The sequence below is a fragment of the Myxocyprinus asiaticus genome, chromosome 18 (assembly GCF_019703515.2).
Source record: "Myxocyprinus asiaticus isolate MX2 ecotype Aquarium Trade chromosome 18, UBuf_Myxa_2, whole genome shotgun sequence".
Classification (NCBI taxonomy): domain Eukaryota; kingdom Metazoa; phylum Chordata; class Actinopteri; order Cypriniformes; family Catostomidae; genus Myxocyprinus; species Myxocyprinus asiaticus.
The window spans coordinates 26,088,320-26,106,962 of record NC_059361.1 but is presented as its reverse complement, the minus strand read 5'-3'; the positions used below and the strand labels follow the sequence as shown (position 1 = coordinate 26,106,962).

The following is an 18,643-nucleotide window of genomic DNA, read 5'->3' as shown; positions in this document are numbered from 1 at the left end:
AGTGTGGGGAGCCGCGAAAGCAAGCCGCGACTGCAACGTTGCCATGGTTATGTTCTCGCAATGAGAACATGACCCATCCACGAACGATGTCTCCGCGTTGGCAGCACGCAGACACACAAGACAGCGATCGTGGCTATCAGAAGCGGAGAGATAACAACCGCAACCAGGAATAAACACACAAACGGAAAGGCATCTTTAAAAAGACGTTCCGTGTGTGCCGCTCTTTTTGTGAATGAAAATATACTCTTTTAGAATATACTCTATTTTTTCGCTCTGCCGAAGCACCCAGGGGCGTTCTCTGCACTCCACGGGTGCAGAGGGGGAGAAGCCGCTGAAATGCGCCGTAAATCCAGCAGTTTTTGGTGCGTCCTTGGAGGGAATTGAATTCAGTGCACTGAATACAACCGCTCGGCTCCAAAGAGAAAATCTGAATGAGTGGCATGCAAATTCCACTCGCCAATTCCCATTGACATTTTTTCAAAAAAGCAGAGGTGTTTGGGGCTCCCAAGAGTGACCCCTAGTGTCACTACATCGACACAACGTCGAGTGAGTGACAGATAGGGAACTGACTGAGACTCACTTAAGTCTCCTACTTCTCAGATGTTTCTGAACAGAAAAAGACCCCAGTAATGTCACGTGTCTCCTCCAGAGTTTCACAAGAGATCTCAAAAATGTGTCACATGTGCTCACATTTGCCAAGGTATCAAAGTCTGAAATAAAAAGTCAGAGTTATCAATATGAACTCAAACATTCAACCGGGTCTCATAGAATCCAGTTCCAATTCAGTACCTAAATTTTGCCGTGGCTGGTTGTTTGTATCGTGGCAGTTTCCTGGTGAAATCTACATTAGAGGTGGTACAACAACAACTTTCATTCACTTTCACATTTTTGAGGCATCAATATATAAACATCAGTCGACATTTAAATTAGAAGCCAAATTTGTGTGCTTTCAAATCACTGCCAGTTGCATTCCATTAAATGTAGTCTGATGTAATAGCTTTGGGAGACCACAAAAGGGCGACATAACATTTACTGAAGCCGGTCATGGTATGGACAAGGCATATATCACACACACATTACAAGCTGATGGCAGTCCAAAGTAACAAAGGTCTTCAAGAATTAACAAAGTGACGTTGATGAGTTTGCAGGTTAGTGTATTAATCTGGTGTAACTGTGCAAACTGAACGATTAGAAATGGTGACATTTTTTATGCAATTTCTCTGTAGGTAGCTTTGAAGAGGTTTCAAGCTGTCAAACCACAAAAAGACAACTGATGGCTAGAGTAAATAATCTATGTCCTTTGATAATGATTTAGGTCGAATGCAATGGAAAACTATGCGACTTGAGCGCCGTGACGCTGCAGAAGTTTTAACAACCTCCGGAGACGGCGTGCTCTGTGTATGTACCTTCACAGAAAATAATTGTTTTGCATTTTAGAACACGCTATGTTGTCCGCCAGACACGCCCACTTTAATTAACCCTGCCACTCACACTTTACCAAAGTTTTGTTTAGAAATATGTATGAAAAGACAAATACTACTGTACTATATTAACTTCCATTTAACACCACATAGTATTACAAAATGTATTTATGGCAACGTTTCGGTCACATGACCTTCGTCAGTGCACTCTGTGTTTGTAAATGCTTGACGAAGGTCGTGGCTATAAATACGTTTTGTAATACTCTTTGCAAGCTAAGACAGTGTGCAGGATTTTTTATTTTTTATTGACTGCTACAGCTTGTGTCCTACGCACCTGTCTATTACTCTTCAGGTGTGCGAGGTTAGTTGTTCATTAACACCACATAGTAGAAATTTTATCTCAGAACTGCCGCAAGATGTGTGAACCACGTAAAGTCATTTTGCAAAAATGTCGCCACAGTCACGTTATTTTAGGAGATTATGCTGCAAACATTTCTCATCAAATTCTTCCAAAATTAAATGATCTGAGCTATGCTATGCCTATTAATCTTTTAGCACTATACTTTTACTGTATGTCAACAGTTGTCTCATTTGATTCTCTTTTAATGTCATTTAAGGACTTTTAGGAGAATCATCTGAGAAAAGTTGATACTAAAAAGAAACAACTGAGAACTGAGTAATGAACAATAACATTTTTCCCTCTGGGTGAATGCAAGTCAATGATGGACTAAAAAGAAAACATAAAGCCAAATAGAATGCATGGAACACGAAGCACCAAGAGGAACAGACCCAGCATCACCCATAAATAGTGCATCCTCAGTGCATCCATTAAGATGTCTCACAATACAAGAGCTGAGCTACACAGATCCATGCTACACTGAGCTTGCTTAGGACTCTCCATTGTGAGCATAGGGACAGGAATAGCTTGGAGCTAAAAAGCATAAAGTTAATGGGGAACACACTCTCTGGGATTGCAATGGTAAGTTATGACTCCAATAATATACAATTCAGGGGCACTCTTGGTTTACAGTAAAGGGTGCATGAAGTCCTTGGGCTATAGTGCTCATAATGGGTGCAGTAACTGAAAGCCTGTAATGTTAATGAATTACCAACTCAATCCAAATCCAAAATGATGCAATAACTCCAAAGCTACAATGGAACCAACAACCAGATGGCCTGATTCTTTGAGCTACTCAATTTTGCATTAATGTAACCTTTCAATATAAGGAAAGATTTAATACAGTATTAAAAATATGACCCGTAAACCACTTCAATTACAAAGCAAAGCCAAACAATAAATTTTCTTTATTTTCCACGCTCACAATGATTCCTCATAAGAAGCGTCCTGCGGCGTGATGACAGTGTCTGATAGAGGGTCAGACAGGCTGTCTTTATGGTAATACTCCTCTGATTGAGATAAGTGGCAGACATAAGCAGTGTCATCAGCAGTATTTGTAAAAAGTCAGTTGATTCTCTTGGGAGAAGTGCTTGTCATTACAACCGCTGGGAAAAGACCTGATGAGTGCATTATTCAGGACCCAGCAGAGCAGCAGCTAAGAGGTGTGGAGTTGGCATCAGAGAGACGAGCTCTATTGAGCCTTGCTTTAAGCTCACATCAGTGCTTGTTAATTAGCTTTGGTTAAAGATGCTCACAGCCGATCTTTATGTGATTCTATTATTGTCTCCCCTGAACTCATAGGCCCTAATTCTATACCATATTTAGAAAAAAATCTATGATAATATGGTCTCTCTCGCTATGGTTCTCTGATATAAGAAGTGATCTCTAAGGTGTAACAGGCTCATACTGCTATGATTCAGGGAAATCGCAAAATAAAACAAAATGCACCCTTTTACATACACTCACTGAGCACTTAATTAGGAACACTATGGTCCTAATAAAGTGCCCAACATGGTCTTCTGTTGTAGCCCATCCACCTCAAGGTTCGACATGTTGTGCATTCTGAGATGCTAGTCTGCCCACTACAATTGTCCAGAGTTGTTATCCGAGTTACCGTAGCATTTCTGTCAGCTCAAACCAGTCTGGCCATTCTTCGTCGACCTCTCTCATCAACAAGGCATTTCCATTCGCAGAACTGCCGCTCACTGGATGTTTTTTGTTTTTGGCACCATTCTAAGTAAACTCTAGAGACTGTTGTGCATGAAATTCCCAGGAGATCAGCAGTTACAGAAATACTTAAACAGCCCATCTGGCATCAACAATCATGCCATGGTCTAAACCACTGAGATCACATTTTTTCCCCATTCTGATGGTTGATTTGAGAGTATATGCATCCATAGACAAATATTTGCTATTTTGATTGATTTAATAAAAGTGAAAATGTACCCTATTTATATTCTGAACGCATGTCCCTGGCCTTTTTGTAAACGATTCATTGCTGCACATTCTTCAAAACTTGAATTTATTATTATTAGAATTTGTCTTTGTAATCTTTAATCAAAATGCAACAACTTGCTCTCCTCAGACATGGCTTTCCTTTCTTAACTCCTGACACTTTGCACTTAAAATCAAAAGAAATACAGTATCTTTAGACCAATGCACAGTACCTCACAATTAAGGTGAGGGATGAGCTCCATTAAGGCTAAAATCATCCCTGTCATCCCTTGCCTAGATACATTTAATCTATAAAGCATTTGATAATTTAGGAGCAAGGTTACCTATAGGTTACTTATAATCAAGGTAAAGGATACTAATCTGACCTTGAATGTCTGACTTCATTTGACACAAATGTCTTTCGAAAGATTCGATGTCTGTCTAAACAATCTTTGTCTTACAAATGTTTTTTTGTATGAATGCAAGAACAAAGAATATTTTGATTATTAATAAGCAAAATCTCCTCTGTCCCCCAAATAAGTTTTCACATGTTGTGAGGGGGAAGCTGACTTAACTACATTTTTCAGTAGCTTAGGCCCTGGGTTACTGATCAGAAGGTCGGGGGTTCAAGCCCCAGCACCGCCAAGATGCCACTGTTGGGCCCTTGAGCAAGGCCCTTGAACCTATCTGCTCCAGCGGTGCCGTATCATGGCTGACCCTGCACTCTGACCCCAGCTTAGCTGGGATATGTGAAAAAAAAAGAATTTCACTGTATATGTGCAAATGTATAATGTGTGATAAATAAATATAATTAATTATAATTACATCCAAGCAAACCAAAGATTGTAATCAAATGCACTTACATACCCAAACTGTACTTTCTCTTTCACAAATAGCGCTGTGAAGTTCAAAAAATTTAAGTGAACTGATTTGTTCAGACTGTCACTGTTCATATGAATGAACTGGTTAAAATAAACAATACACATACACTTATTTGTAGTGTTGAAAATCACAAGTGAATCGGCTCGTTTTATTTGGTTCATGCAAATTAACAATCATCAATCATAATAGTTTTTGTGCTGGATAAATACTGTTCTGATTGCAAAATTAAATAATATAATCTATTAAAATAATCATCTATTCATTTAATATATTTTAATAGAATATTGTGTATTATTAATATAAAATTGTAGTATATATACTGCTCTGGAAAAAATTAAGTGACCACTGCAAAATGATCGGTTTCTCTGGATTTACTATTTATAGGTATGTGTTTGTGTATAGGTATGTGTTTGAGTAAAATGAACATTTTTGTTTTATTCTATAAACGACTGACAAAATTTCTCCTAAATTCCAAATAAAAATATTAATCGATGCACATTATTCCAAATTTAAAAATGCTTCTTGTTTGCAATCTTAATCAATATAAATGTACATTTCAAATTTAAGTAACTTGCTCTGCCTCTACAATGATTTTCCTTTTTGGCTGATATTGCAAATACTTCTTGCTTTTCAATCCTCCTCTCCAACCACTTGGCTCCATTCTGCTACATAAGATACAATTTCTTGATCCAATCAATTCCCGATAAAATCAAATACACCGTATTCTGTGATACAAGTTCAGGGGAAACATTCAATGGTGGAAAACCAGACTTTTAAATATTACATTTTATAAATGCAACAACTGGAATTGTTCGGTTGAAGGGGGTACCAAACTGTAAATCCTGAACAAAACAGTTTGGTGAATACGTTTACTCATTAGCTTCCACTCAATGAAAGTAGCTATGTGATTAGCTAGTTAGCTATAAGTCTCGTTGCCACGCAGAGTAACAGACAGACATTGTTTATTTTACTTTCCAGCATTGTGTCTCACCAACTAGGTAATAAAATCGCGTGAAATCAACACTCAACAGACAACATCCACCACCCCGTTGTCTGCTGAGCTGCAAAAAGATGCTCTGATGTTTACCTTTCAATCTGCTACATTACTGCACTGACAAACTATAACTGGCTAAAAGCAAACAGACATGAATGGCATGGTTGTCAGGGACAAGGTTAACGTTATATTAGTTATATTGAAAAGGGAAAATGATAGGGTCATTGTTTATTAAGTTTCCAGTATGTATTTCACAAACAAGTTAACAACTTTTCGTGATGACACCGCTTAACTCCACCCGTCAGTTCAGCTCTGTCAGAGCACGCTCTGCTGGACAAACTACGTAATGACACCAATTCTAAAGCATTGTTTTCTGCATTGTATGTTCTGAAAAAAAGTTTTCATATCGGCGCATATCGGTAAAATATACCTCGATACCGATATATCCGCGAAAGGCTATTATCGGTTGGGCACTAGTATTGACACAAAGATTTTTATTAAAAGAACACAATTTGCCATGATGACATGGAATACTGCAGTCTGCAGTACAAGAGATGCAGACTAAAGTCAGGAGACAAGGTCTGAAAAAGGGGAGAAGTGCTACATACTGTACACCCGTTTTTCCTGCACTGTTATTCAGCAGCGGCACACCACCGCTACTGAATCTCCAGCGGCATGGCAAAAGAACCCCAAGTTGTGAGCTTTGCAGTCTGAATTGAATGACGTGATGAGATCAAATTAGCGCATGCTGCGAAATAACGCAAAAACAACATGTCTTTCTGTTGCATTGTGTAGGACTGAACGATCCATCGAAATCAAGATATGACCTCTCACAGCGAAATTGTCAGGATTCGTATGACTTTTCTAAATTTGGCTAATTCGTATGATATCGTGCAACTGCACTTGTCTGAATTCCTACGACTTTCACTATTGCCAATGACATCGCTGAACATCGTTTCCATCTAATACGCGACAATTACTTGCTTCTGTCACATACAACAGCTTTCTATCATGTTTACAAACTCTACTGATTGGTTAAGTTTAGATAAGGGGTTTGGGTAAGGGCATAATATTAATAAGTATGTCCTTAACGCCTCGTGTGTGGAACTCACGCTTACTTCCGCATTAGATATCTGGGAATTTGCATGTGATGAAGTCGTACGAGTTTATGCGAACAACTTCACGCAAGACTATACGAAATAGCCAACTTGTAAATTATGTACGACTTTTTATGAGATCGGGTTGGAATATCAGATTTGTTTCATTGGTTTCAGTTTGGTAATGTGCGCTGAGTGTATTATATTTAGAGCGCTTTAAATTAACTTTAATTGTTCACTACAAGTTTCTATACAAATCTTAAACAACCCTATGACACCAGGTTTTTGTGGACAGGAGATGAGATCATCTCGAGGGTTTAACCAGATCCCATAGCAAAGAACGTGCTTATTAAATTATTAGAGAAATATTGCTTGAGCATAACAATATTATATAATATTATAGTATAGTTATTATTAGTTATAATAATACAATTGTAATATATTACTGTTACTTCTTAATGTAGTAAAAATAACCATTATTATTATTAATTTGGCGTGGGATTGCAGGTATTGAACACACATTTTATCAATCCCGCATTTCCACGTTCATAATGTTTGAAATTTCTGCACTATTTTCTTAATTTTAACATGTTGCTGAGAACTGGTAAACTAATCCATACAGATGAACAAATCAAATCAATAAGCTTATCTTTGTATCAAACTGTAATTCCAGAATCTGCGCAAATAAATCATCTCTTCTGCATCCCTCTCTCACTCTCTTGCTTTCAGCTGCTCATTAAATGCTTGTTGAGTTCAGTGTGAGCGTGTGCAGTGAGGACATGCATATTTACTGAATTAAGATGTTACAGGTTTATAAACCTGTTAATTTAACATGCGAATGCCGAGCAATGCATTAAAACTATCACTAAGTTTATAATCAACAATGCTGTCAACATTACAAGTGCGCGACGTTGGAGTAATCTGGTTTTTCCGGCTTTCATAACGTGGCGCTCCATCATAATAATACAGCACAAAGAAATTCAGAAATAGCAAAAGTGCTTTATATGCAACCAGAACTGCTCAGTTACAGGGTGAAGAGAAACACTATTACATCTCTCATTTCTCTTGGCATTTCTTAATATCGCGATGCATTTTAATAAATGTGCAATAATTTCCTGAGTAAGAGTAAATTAAATAGCTCAGAGCAAATCACACTCTTCAGTCCACTCTTCCAGGCTGTTGTGCTGGCCGGGACTGTCTTTCAACTTCACTCCGCAAAATAATTTATTAGGCACGTGCTCTCCGCGATATCCAGCGAGGCAGATGAGCTGTCACTCATCCTCACGGCACAGCGGTTTCCATGCGCACTCGCCTCACAAAAAGATGACCAATTCCTCAATTTGTTCCTAAGGAGCCAAATGGCTGTTTTTAGTAGCCAAATCATAGATTTTCTTAATTTAGATTGCAGTTCAGAAACAAGACAGAAAGCCGAAGAAAAGGAAGTCAGCTGATAACCCATTCATCAAAGTTTTAATAAACAGTACATATAGTTGAGAAGATAAGTTTGCATTCCCTTTTGTCTCATAAATGTTCACACCCTTTTCATAATTTATAAAAAATATAAGAGATAAAGATTTTTTTATTTAGAACTGCTCTTCAGAATCTACATTACAGATATTTACATAAATATAGTATGCATATAGTAGTGTGTTGTCTTCTTGAGCATCAATGAATGTTTGCACCTTGTGTAATAGTTGTGTACGAGTCCCTCAATTGTCCTAATTGTCAAAAGCCTGATTATATATATATATACACACACACACACACACACACAGGCGGCCAAATGTTTGGAATAATGTACAGATTTTGCTCTTATGGAAAGAAATTGGTACTTTTATTCACCAAAGTGGCATTCAACTGATCACAGTGTATAGTCAGGACATTAATAAATAAATAATAATAATTTCAGAACTTCTTAAACTACTTCAAAGAGTTCTCATCAAAAAATCCTCCATGTGCAGCAATGACAGCTTTGCAGATCCTTGGCATTCTAGTTGTCAGTTTGTCCAGATACTCAGGTGACATTTCACAACAACACTTCCTGTAGCACTTGCCATAGATGTGGCTGTCTTGTCGGGCACTTCTCACGCACCTTACAGTCTATCTGATCCCACAAAAGCTCATTGGAGTGAAGATCCATAACACTCTTTTCCAATTATCTGTTGTTCAATGTCTGTGTTTCTTTGCCCACTCTAACCTTTTCTTTTTGTTTTTCTGTTTCAAAAGTGGCTTCTTTGCAATTCTTTCCATAAGGCCTGCACCCCTGAGTCTTCTCTTTACTGTTGTACATGAAACTGGTGTTGAGCAGGTAGAATTCAATGAAGCTCTCAGCTGAGGACATGTGAGGCGTCTATTTCTCAAACTAGAGACTCTGATGTACTTATCCTCTTGTTTAGTTTTACATCTGGCTTTCCACATCTCTTTCTGTCCTTGTTAGAGCCTGTTGTCCTTTGTCTTTGAAGACTGTAGTGTACACCTTTGTATGAAATCTTCAGTTTTTTGGCAATTTCAAGCACTGTATTCATTCTTCAAAACAATGATTGACCTAATATTGACCTTAAGACATGCCAGTCTATTGCATACTGTGGCAACTCAAAAACAAACACAAAGACAATGTTAAGCTTCATTTAACAAACCAAATAGCTTTCAGCAGTGTTTGATATAATGGCAAGTGATTTGCTAGTACCAAATTAGCAACTTAGCATGATTACTCAAGCATAAGGTGCTGGAGTGATGGCTGCTGGAAATGGGTCAAAAATGACTTTTTTGATCATAAATAACTTTTTTTTAAATAGTGATGGTGCTGTTTTTTTACATCAGCAATGTCCTGACTATACTTTGTCATCAGTTGAATGCCACTTTGGTGAATTAAAGTACCAATTTCCTTCCGAGACAGCAAAATATGTACATTATTCCAAACTTTTGTCCGCCAGTGTATATATATAATTTTAGTTGTTTTAAAATATTGCCTTAGTCTTTCTCTACTGTTACTGAATGGACACAGACACAGAGACTACAACAGTGCAAATTGAATGAAATCCCAGATGTAGTTTATTGTGCTACTCCAATCCCAATCAATAATTACCAGAAGAAAAAAAGTGGTACACAATACTGGACTTTTAATTATAAAGAAGCCCAAAATACACACGGGACTCTTATTTTGAAATGTCTGCTCTCCCTGTTGTGAACTCACTGACGGCTGATTTGCTGAGAAAGTGATTCTGATTCAAACTGCTAACCTGAGCTCCTGAGTTCAAACCCTCAGTTCTTTTCGGGTGATTCATGAAAGATACTGTTCAAAAGAGTCATTTGTTCATGACTCTCTCGCGCTGGGTTTGTTGTTGCGTGTGGCGCAGCGCACTCATCAGAAACAGAACAGGTGAAAAGCAGCGCAAGACACACTGGTGGTGCGCATGCTAAAAATATATTCAATAACTGACAAGATGATATCTGACGAAACCGCATGTGAACGCACAACCCGACTGTCGCTAGTGGCGACTAGATTTTAAATTATTGTCGCAATCAATTGTTTTTTGTCGCATTTGCGACCATTTTAGTCGCAGTCTGGAGCCCTGTTAAATAACAATATCATACGAAGTCTCCTCACGCAGCACACGCAAAAATTTAGAACAAGACGAGAATCAGTCCTTCAAGTCAAGAAAATAGTTAAGACTATGAAACCGTAAAGCAGAAATACGTGAGTATTGGTTATAAAAGTGGAATGAGCAAGTTGCTTACAAACAATTGCTCTTTAATGTTGTGTCATACAGTTAATTTTTCATAGTTCAATCCTAAATGGTATTGTATGGCACTAATAAAATTGATTATATCTGTTCTGTTGAAAGTGTTACTCACAAGTGTTTGAACCTTTAACTTTGGTAACCAAAGTATCTGCCAAAATATCATAGTTACTGCAATTATTGTAACTATACATACTGTAAAACTCGAAACTCATATGTGATCACTTGTGCACAAAGAATCTTCCTGGCTAAAGTTGCCACCAGTTTTATTTTTATTTATTTATTTATTTTTTTGTTAGTGTACTGTATATAAATATTTTATTTTATTAACAATAATTGTAGTAACTGTGGTATTTTTGGCAGAACTATAGATGCCATGGTACATGTTCGTAGGGGTTAAAAAATATGATGCTTTCAAGTTCAAACTAAATTCAGTTTCAACATATATCATTTTTTCTACAATTTAAGAGTGTGCATTTTTGTGTGCTTGTTTAAATATTTCATTTCAGTGGTTTTGAAAAACAAACATGTTTTTTGAGTCTGTGAAAGAATAATAATGATTTATGTAAGAGTCTGTCTAAATCAAAAATGTTTTAAATAAATGGATAGTAAATATAGCATGTTACTTGGTTTATTGTAAGTGTGGGTCCTAGGTAAACACAAAATTACATATTTGGGTCCTGGAATGAGAAAGTTTAAATACCCTGTTCTAGAGCTCCATCTGACCTATACAGGTATTTTCTCTGCCATGTGAATCAGACAGTTTTAATAAATATGTAATATATTGTACATAAACAATAATAATATAGTAATATTAATACAATAATATTAATAATATACATAATATGCAAATAATATTATCAATTTATCTTTAATATACATGTTATATAAGCAAGGTTCTCTCAGGATTTCATTTGTTAACATTTTTAATGCATTCTGTCAACAATAAATGGCCATTTATAATGTAACTGGTGAGTAATGACTTGTATTCTTAAAGTGATTGTTCACTCAGAAATGACAGTTCTGTCGTGTTGTTGCTAACCTGTATGACTTTCTTCCATGGAACTTAAAAGGAGATGTTAGAGAGAATCTTTTAGTCACCATTCACTTTCATTGTATGGAAAAAAGATGTAGTGACTTGAATGGTGACTGAGACATACTGCCTAACATCTCCTTTTGTGTTCTACAAAAGAGGCAAATTCATATAGACTTGAGGGTGAATAATGATAGAAATTTCATTTTTGGGTAAACTGCCCTTTAACTACCTGTTAAAGTATTTGTTTAGGTGTCTGCCAAGAACAACAACATAATTGTTATTCAGCACATGATTATTCAGTATTATATTACAATGATATAATATTCAAGTTGACTGGTTCCAAAAAGTAATAAGGTAAAAGTGAGCCCCATCAAAAAGTGCACAGTCTGATGAATCCTTCACTGAATGAACTCACTGAATCAGTGTTGTTCAGTGTTCACATGACAATGTGTAGCTAGCTACAGATAAACTTTTGCAATACATTTATGTTATTAAAATTTAAACACTGAATGTTACTAACATATATATAATAAGCAATAAACTATATAAATCAATATAATATAATTACCAATTTTCTATAAAAATAATATAGTACAAGAGCTGAATTCTGTAAGAAACACTGCTGTACACTTTTCTGCGAGGAAAACTATGGCTGTCTTTGAGCTGAAACCTATAGCTACCCCATCACAGGGAATGAGAAACATACATCACGGTTTTCAATAACAGAGCGGAAGCTGACCCAAGAAGGTTCAGCTAATGGCTTTATATTTTTCATTAACGTTTTCTAATGCTCCCACCATAGCCTCAGGGTATTTGTTCAGTGTATAATGTTCAATACACTTTTGCTAAAATAACATCTATCAGGCAGCTCATTGAGAAATCAGCTTGATTTGCAGAATAAAGGTCAGGGCTTCCTATGCTATTTAGAGTTTATGATGGGGAACGATCTACTAAGAATTGATCTAAGAATTGTTGCTTACATCAGATACTGAATAATACATGAAATATTGAATGCCATCTTAAGGTAGAATTAGAGTAGAATTAGGTAGAATTAAGGTAGAGAACTGCTCTGAAATCAGCAGCTTTCAATAAAAAAAACCTGGACCAAACATAGGAGTATGCAGGGCCATATTAACGCACGGGCTTACCAGGGCTTAAGCCCTGGGGCCAGCGGAATCAGGGGGCCCATCGCGGCATCCTCCACCGTATTCTCCCCCATCGACGCTCTCAGGAAGGCGCGCATGAAAACGCGTTCAGCGGGATTTGCTGAGGTAAACACAGAGAAGGTGTGCAATGGTTAAATCCGTCCGTGTAGCGCATGGTGACTGAGTGCGAATGTTGAACCTGTATGATGAAGTGAACCCCAGAGGAGAAATGACTCGGGTCTAATTTTTTATGCCAATTTCAATTTAGTAAATGATCCATTCTTATTCTAATTGCCCAATGTTTCATTAATCATTTTATGTTGAGGTTTGCAAAGACAATATATTTAATAAGGAATCTCTACATATTCTGACAATGCCTACAAATTATGTATTGTTTCAGTGAAGGCAGGACATTTTCTTGGGGAAAAGTCATTGTTATGTCTATTCTTCTTGTATATAAAGCTCATTGGCAATGAAAGGACAGTAAAAGATAAAAGCAGCTAAGGATTAAAAATTATCTTAACTATTTTAAGACGGATGTACAATCAAACACAGGGATATAAACAATCAATCTCTTCCACAATCACTGCACTTCCTACAGCATCAGCAAAACCAACAGCTCTCTCTTCGTCTGTCCTGGTCTGTATATGTCTGTATATCCTGGTTTGTGTCTGTCTTATAAAAATTAAGGGTCAAAATTAACATGACAATGAGCAAGCATCCAGACAGAAGCCAAGGAAATTGAAACTAAGGAGAGAGTCTGATGAGGGTCACAACAAAACAAGGCAATTTCATCCGGTTTCCATTGCAATTTGATGAACACTGAAGATTACCAAAGCCCCTGCCACACAAACATTCACACACAAAGCATTTGAGTACAATTTTCCTCTTTAACACTCAAAATGTCTTTCCTAGTCCTTTTCAGATTTTGTCATGAATCTTTTAGCTTATATTAGCATCTCAATTTCCTCCCTAAAGTTCCCTTCAAAAGCTTTAAAATGACAAAGTACAAATATACAACAGCAGCTTCTGATGCTAATGTTAGATTTATTTTATTGGTGTTAACATTTAACCAGACAATAAAAAAAGAAATAAGCCTTTCATATCTGAATACGAAAACGAAAGGATGCAGTTCTTTTTCTTCATTGATTGGAGCAAATGTTAATGACAGAATACTAATGAATTCTTATTTTGAAAACTACCCCTATGCATAGGCATCATTTACTGGTGGGACAGATCACTATCACTTTTTGCCTTTGCCAATTTTGTTCCCACCACTTTTTTTTAAATAGCTTTCGTCAGATAAAGGCAGATTTATACTACTTCAAACCTACGCCGTAGGCTACGCATCGCTACGCTGGTTACGGCATAGCCTACGTTGCAGCCAGATGTGCATCTCTTCCAAAATGTAACTGCACGTCACGTCAACGCAGACCACAACAGCTGTGATTGGTCCACTTTGTTACCAGAGACCGTCCCCCAGCATGACAATAAATTATCTGAGGTAGTGTCACATTTTCTCCAAGATTATTCTAATCTATGCATCGTAGACCTATGTATCATTGATCAGTGATCATGTAACATTGTATTTGGACTTGTTTCGTTTTTTGTGAGCATCTGCTGTTTTTAAATTCTGTTTATTTCATGGACAAGCGAAAACGCGACAACGCGCATTTAGGTTGTTGTGCCAAAATGCATTGTAAAGATTCTAAGCTTTAAAACGACACCCATTGTGTGTTGGTCAAGCAAGCATTTACTTATTAATTTGATTAATATTTTCCGAATTTTCAAAATATGCTACAATATTTATTTATTATTATTTAAGTGACTCAGAGCAAGCATGAAGTATATCCCTGATTTATTGTCACTCTGCTTTGCAGGCAACATGTATAATAAATAATATGCACCTAAATACTACATATTTAAATGAACTCATTTTTAATGCTTTAATAATTTAATAAATATCATTACTGAATACCATTGCATTGCCTTTATTTATGAAATGTACAGTTATTTCAGAAATTATGGCATTTTCTCTCAATACAATAGCATTTTTGGCTGTTTACACACAAAACAACACAGACACACCAATGCAGAACTATAAATGCAAACCAACATGTTGGCCACTACATGGAGCCTGCGCCGTAGGTTCGACACAGAAGTATAAATCACTCTCAAGTGTCTAATGCAAATTAAACATCTCCAGTAGGAGCAGGACTTTCCATTTTGTTCGTGTGGATTATAATAAGTGCATTATAATAATCCGGCACTGAAGTCTGTTATATTTTATGTTATATTGAGTGATCATTGTGGCTATTTTCAGTGGCGTTGAGTGACAGGGGGCGGCGATGCTCTCTCATGCATCCAAACTAGCACTCTACTTGCTCCGCTGTTGCGTATAACTTGAGCTCCTGTCCAGTTAAATCACAAAACAAAATGCCAATTGTCCCCACCACTTTTTTTAATAGAGTGACGCCCCTGCCCCTTCGCCTCAAATTGCTAGCACCAACACCAAACCAATTAAAATGAGTCTCAATAGTTAAATTTTTCAATTGTACAAAAGCCTGTCATAAATTCAAATTGAACTCAGAAGTTAATATGCCAGGCAAAGCAGCAAGCCGATGCACTTCGTCCTTGGGAATTTAAACAACTGTCAGCATTGTGCCTCCAGTGTTTCTTCATTAATCAGCACTAATTAAGACTATTGATTGAAGAAAACATCAGGATTTCCAGCCGAAAGGGTTTACTAGACTGTAAACAGGAAACACAACAGGCAATGGCTTTGAAAAGAGTCAAAAGATCCGTCTTTGCCCTTGGTTCAAGCTTCACTTTGCAAAACAGCTTAGAAAATTAAACAAAAAATGCCCCTGCTTCCCAGTCATTAAGTGCTGTCAGGACGAATTAGAGCTCACAGGCCAGTGTTGCTGCACAAAGCAGCAGCGAATTCTGCACTTGCTCTCTGATTGTTTTGAGCCTCCTGTCTCCCTCACACACATGAGGTTAGGCTTGACAAGAGTGTCCCAGCACTCAAAACACAATATATCAAGGTCATTTTCAAATAGAGGTAAGGGGTACAGGCAGTCAACAATATCAGACAATCTTATTATGTACTAAATTACCAATTTTGCAAATCGAGTGCATTATTTATTTAGATAGTATTGCTGTAACACTGTATTATTATGATTCTCTGCCGCGACAATATTTACATAATAACCAAAATATTACATAGGAAGTTGATGCATAACATGTCCATGGACTTTATGTAAATCAGCATCAACATGTTAGGTTAAATTGTATATGAATATATAATGGAAAGTGTATATCTTAGGAGAATTGGACATGTTTTTCACCATTTTAATCACATTTATGCACTCACTAGTTCATTTTATATGGTCATGTGGTAAGATAATGATCCTATGGAGTCTCTCAATTATTATGAGGTCATAAAAAGATGCATGCATAATTAGAAAAATTATAATGTAATTAGCAAAATGCAATTTAAAATTGTGTTAGGTGGAGTATAGCATGTCAGACAAAGGTATTTCATGTCAACTACGCATATTCTGTGAAAAGTTAATCAAGACTTCAAAATTTGAACCTTATATTTACATAAACAGTTTTGCGCCCATTCAACTTTTAAATCTATTAGTAAACGCTGTACAGTAACAGTGTATTAATAGGAAAAAACTAAATGCAGGATGGCTGTTTTGGATTGTCCTAAAGGAATAATTGGGTAGAAAGAAAAACAGCAGCCAGCTAATGAATATTTTCTCAACAAGACTGCTGTTTAATTAGGCTAAAAGCACAAGACTCCAAACAAAAGCTGCATTACTGTATTGGCAAAGTGCATTTATGACTTTTTGACAGATGGCTGTAATGCAGTCTAGGCAAGCCGAGCAAAGCCGACTAAATAACACACAGGCAAACATACCCCTAGCTTTGCCAAACAGACAGGAAAACAAATCTTGAAAATCTTCTAAAATAAAACTGTTCAGACATTTGCTGCACGTGCAACAAAACTCATACTGTTCCACCACATTATAAACTGAATGCAGGTCATACACACTTTAAAGACAAGTGCAAAAAAAAGTATTTTTAGTCTACCTTTAACGTTAATTACAGAAATACGCAGCTTATATTATGTGGGGTCTTGATTGGTCATCTAAATCACATTAATTGCAATAAGGAAAACTCAACTCTGTTGTTATGAGAACTAGACAATATGACTGCAGTGCAAATTGACCAAAAGCATAACTGATCAGGAATAAACTTCTCATGTACTCAACCAAGAATCCCATAAAATAAGGGGTAGACCATTCATTAATACATATTAACAGAAAATGTCTTTATTTGACAGGGTTGTTCTCATCTTCAACCTCGTATTTCAGCAATCAGAAAAAGCATTGCCAAAACCTTAACGCCGTGTAATGGATCAGACAGGGAAAATATTTGAGATACTGACTCATTTCAAAGATAAAGTTACAAAATAAAAAAAAACAAACAAATAATTTCTACCATACCTTCTAAACGTACGATATTTCTTTATTTACAGGACAGAATGGGCGTTTGGTTATGCGCTGAAGTTCAGAAAAAGGCTGGCAAATTGCCTTCGCCTTGTTCAACAGTGCCATCTAGTGGCGAAACAACTTTAAATAATAAAAAGTAATGAATGGAAGGAACACATTCCCGGGCGAGCTGAGCTAAATCGATAGTGCTTCGTGTCGTCTCAAATGCTTTCTGCCTTTGAAGGAAAAGAACAGTAATTTACCTCTAGTATTAATGTTTACATACTTGTCAATCCCCGTTAGCATACACAAACTCGTTTTATGATTGCCAGTTAATGTTTTACAGTGAGAGTGTTATAGTAATCCTTGTGAATAACTGTACAGACTGAACGAGTGCACGAGTGAATTGGTAATGGGCAACTGTATTATTTCCTAAGATTCTGGAATATATGTGTCGATTAATTCAACATGTACAGTACGTTTAGCTTTGTTTATTTCTCATTCCCCAGCTAAAACAATAAAAGCATGAAAAAGTTAATGATCACATAGCTCCTGTCGCACAAACGGAGCTAAAATAATAATAATGATGATGATTAAATTGTTAAAACATTTGACGTTTTTCTGCCTTAATAACGTTTATTGACTTTTATTAGCACCTCCTACAACAGAATTAAAACCAGTGTAAGTGTCGTACAGGGTGTAAAAGTGGATATTAAGAGATCACAAAAAAACAAACAAACAAAAAAAAAAGCCTATGTCCTTATTATTCATCTTAATTATGGACCACAGATCAGACTCGTTTAAGTCTAAAATCGGTTGATTAGCCTGTACGAAAAACTAACACTAAAACAGTAACTGTTTTTCTAGTACGTTTAAACAGCATTTTGAAACATTGATAAACCTGTCTCAATTCAATTAATTGAACACCTTGTATGAATTCATGTAGCTACATTTCAGTATGTTCAAAATGATAATTGTTTTCTCACACAGTGTGAGCTAATCAGGCTGAAATGGCGAAATACAAAATGAGCTACATACCTTCTCCGGGTCTGTTTTACTTTCCCAGATTTTAAATCGCTTTATGATGTTCGTCCATATAGTCTTCGCCTTTGGAATCAAAGTGTCCACTTTCTCGAGGTTAATTTATGGCGGACTACATCAGAAGGAATCGCGAACTATATTTTATTCAATTGGACGTAGTGTTAGCGTTAACTGGCCAGCGTTACGACTGCGCTGCGCAGCGCTTCATCCTCTCTCACCGACACTGTTGCTGAATGTTTCTGCCTCTCGCGCGGCCTCATTTTAAACTCACGTGACGTCACTGGCCATGGAGCTGAAGCTGCTAGCGCTCGGTAAACAGATCTGCACCACAACCAGTGAAGAAGCACGTCACAGGTACAGTCTATACTAAATTATAATCATTATTACGAGATTTAAGTAAATATTCTCAGGGTCATTTGTGTCGATTATGTTCATATTTTCACTATAATG

At 36.7% G+C, this 18,643-nt stretch overlaps 1 protein-coding gene across 2 annotated transcripts in view; it reads right to left on the bottom strand.

The window, feature by feature from the left end:
• LOC127455990 (multiple epidermal growth factor-like domains protein 11) overlaps window positions 1-18,284 on the bottom strand; it is a 196,577-nt gene extending 178,293 nt beyond the window's left edge. Inside the window, exon 1 of one of the 2 annotated variants that reach the window (XM_051724242.1) lies at window positions 18,191-18,284. The gene's annotated coding sequence lies outside the window, so the exon portion shown is untranslated. The remainder of the gene's footprint in view (window positions 1-18,190) is intronic. The other variant, XM_051724243.1, reaches the window with a different exon arrangement.
• Window positions 18,285-18,643: the final 359 nt, after the last annotated feature.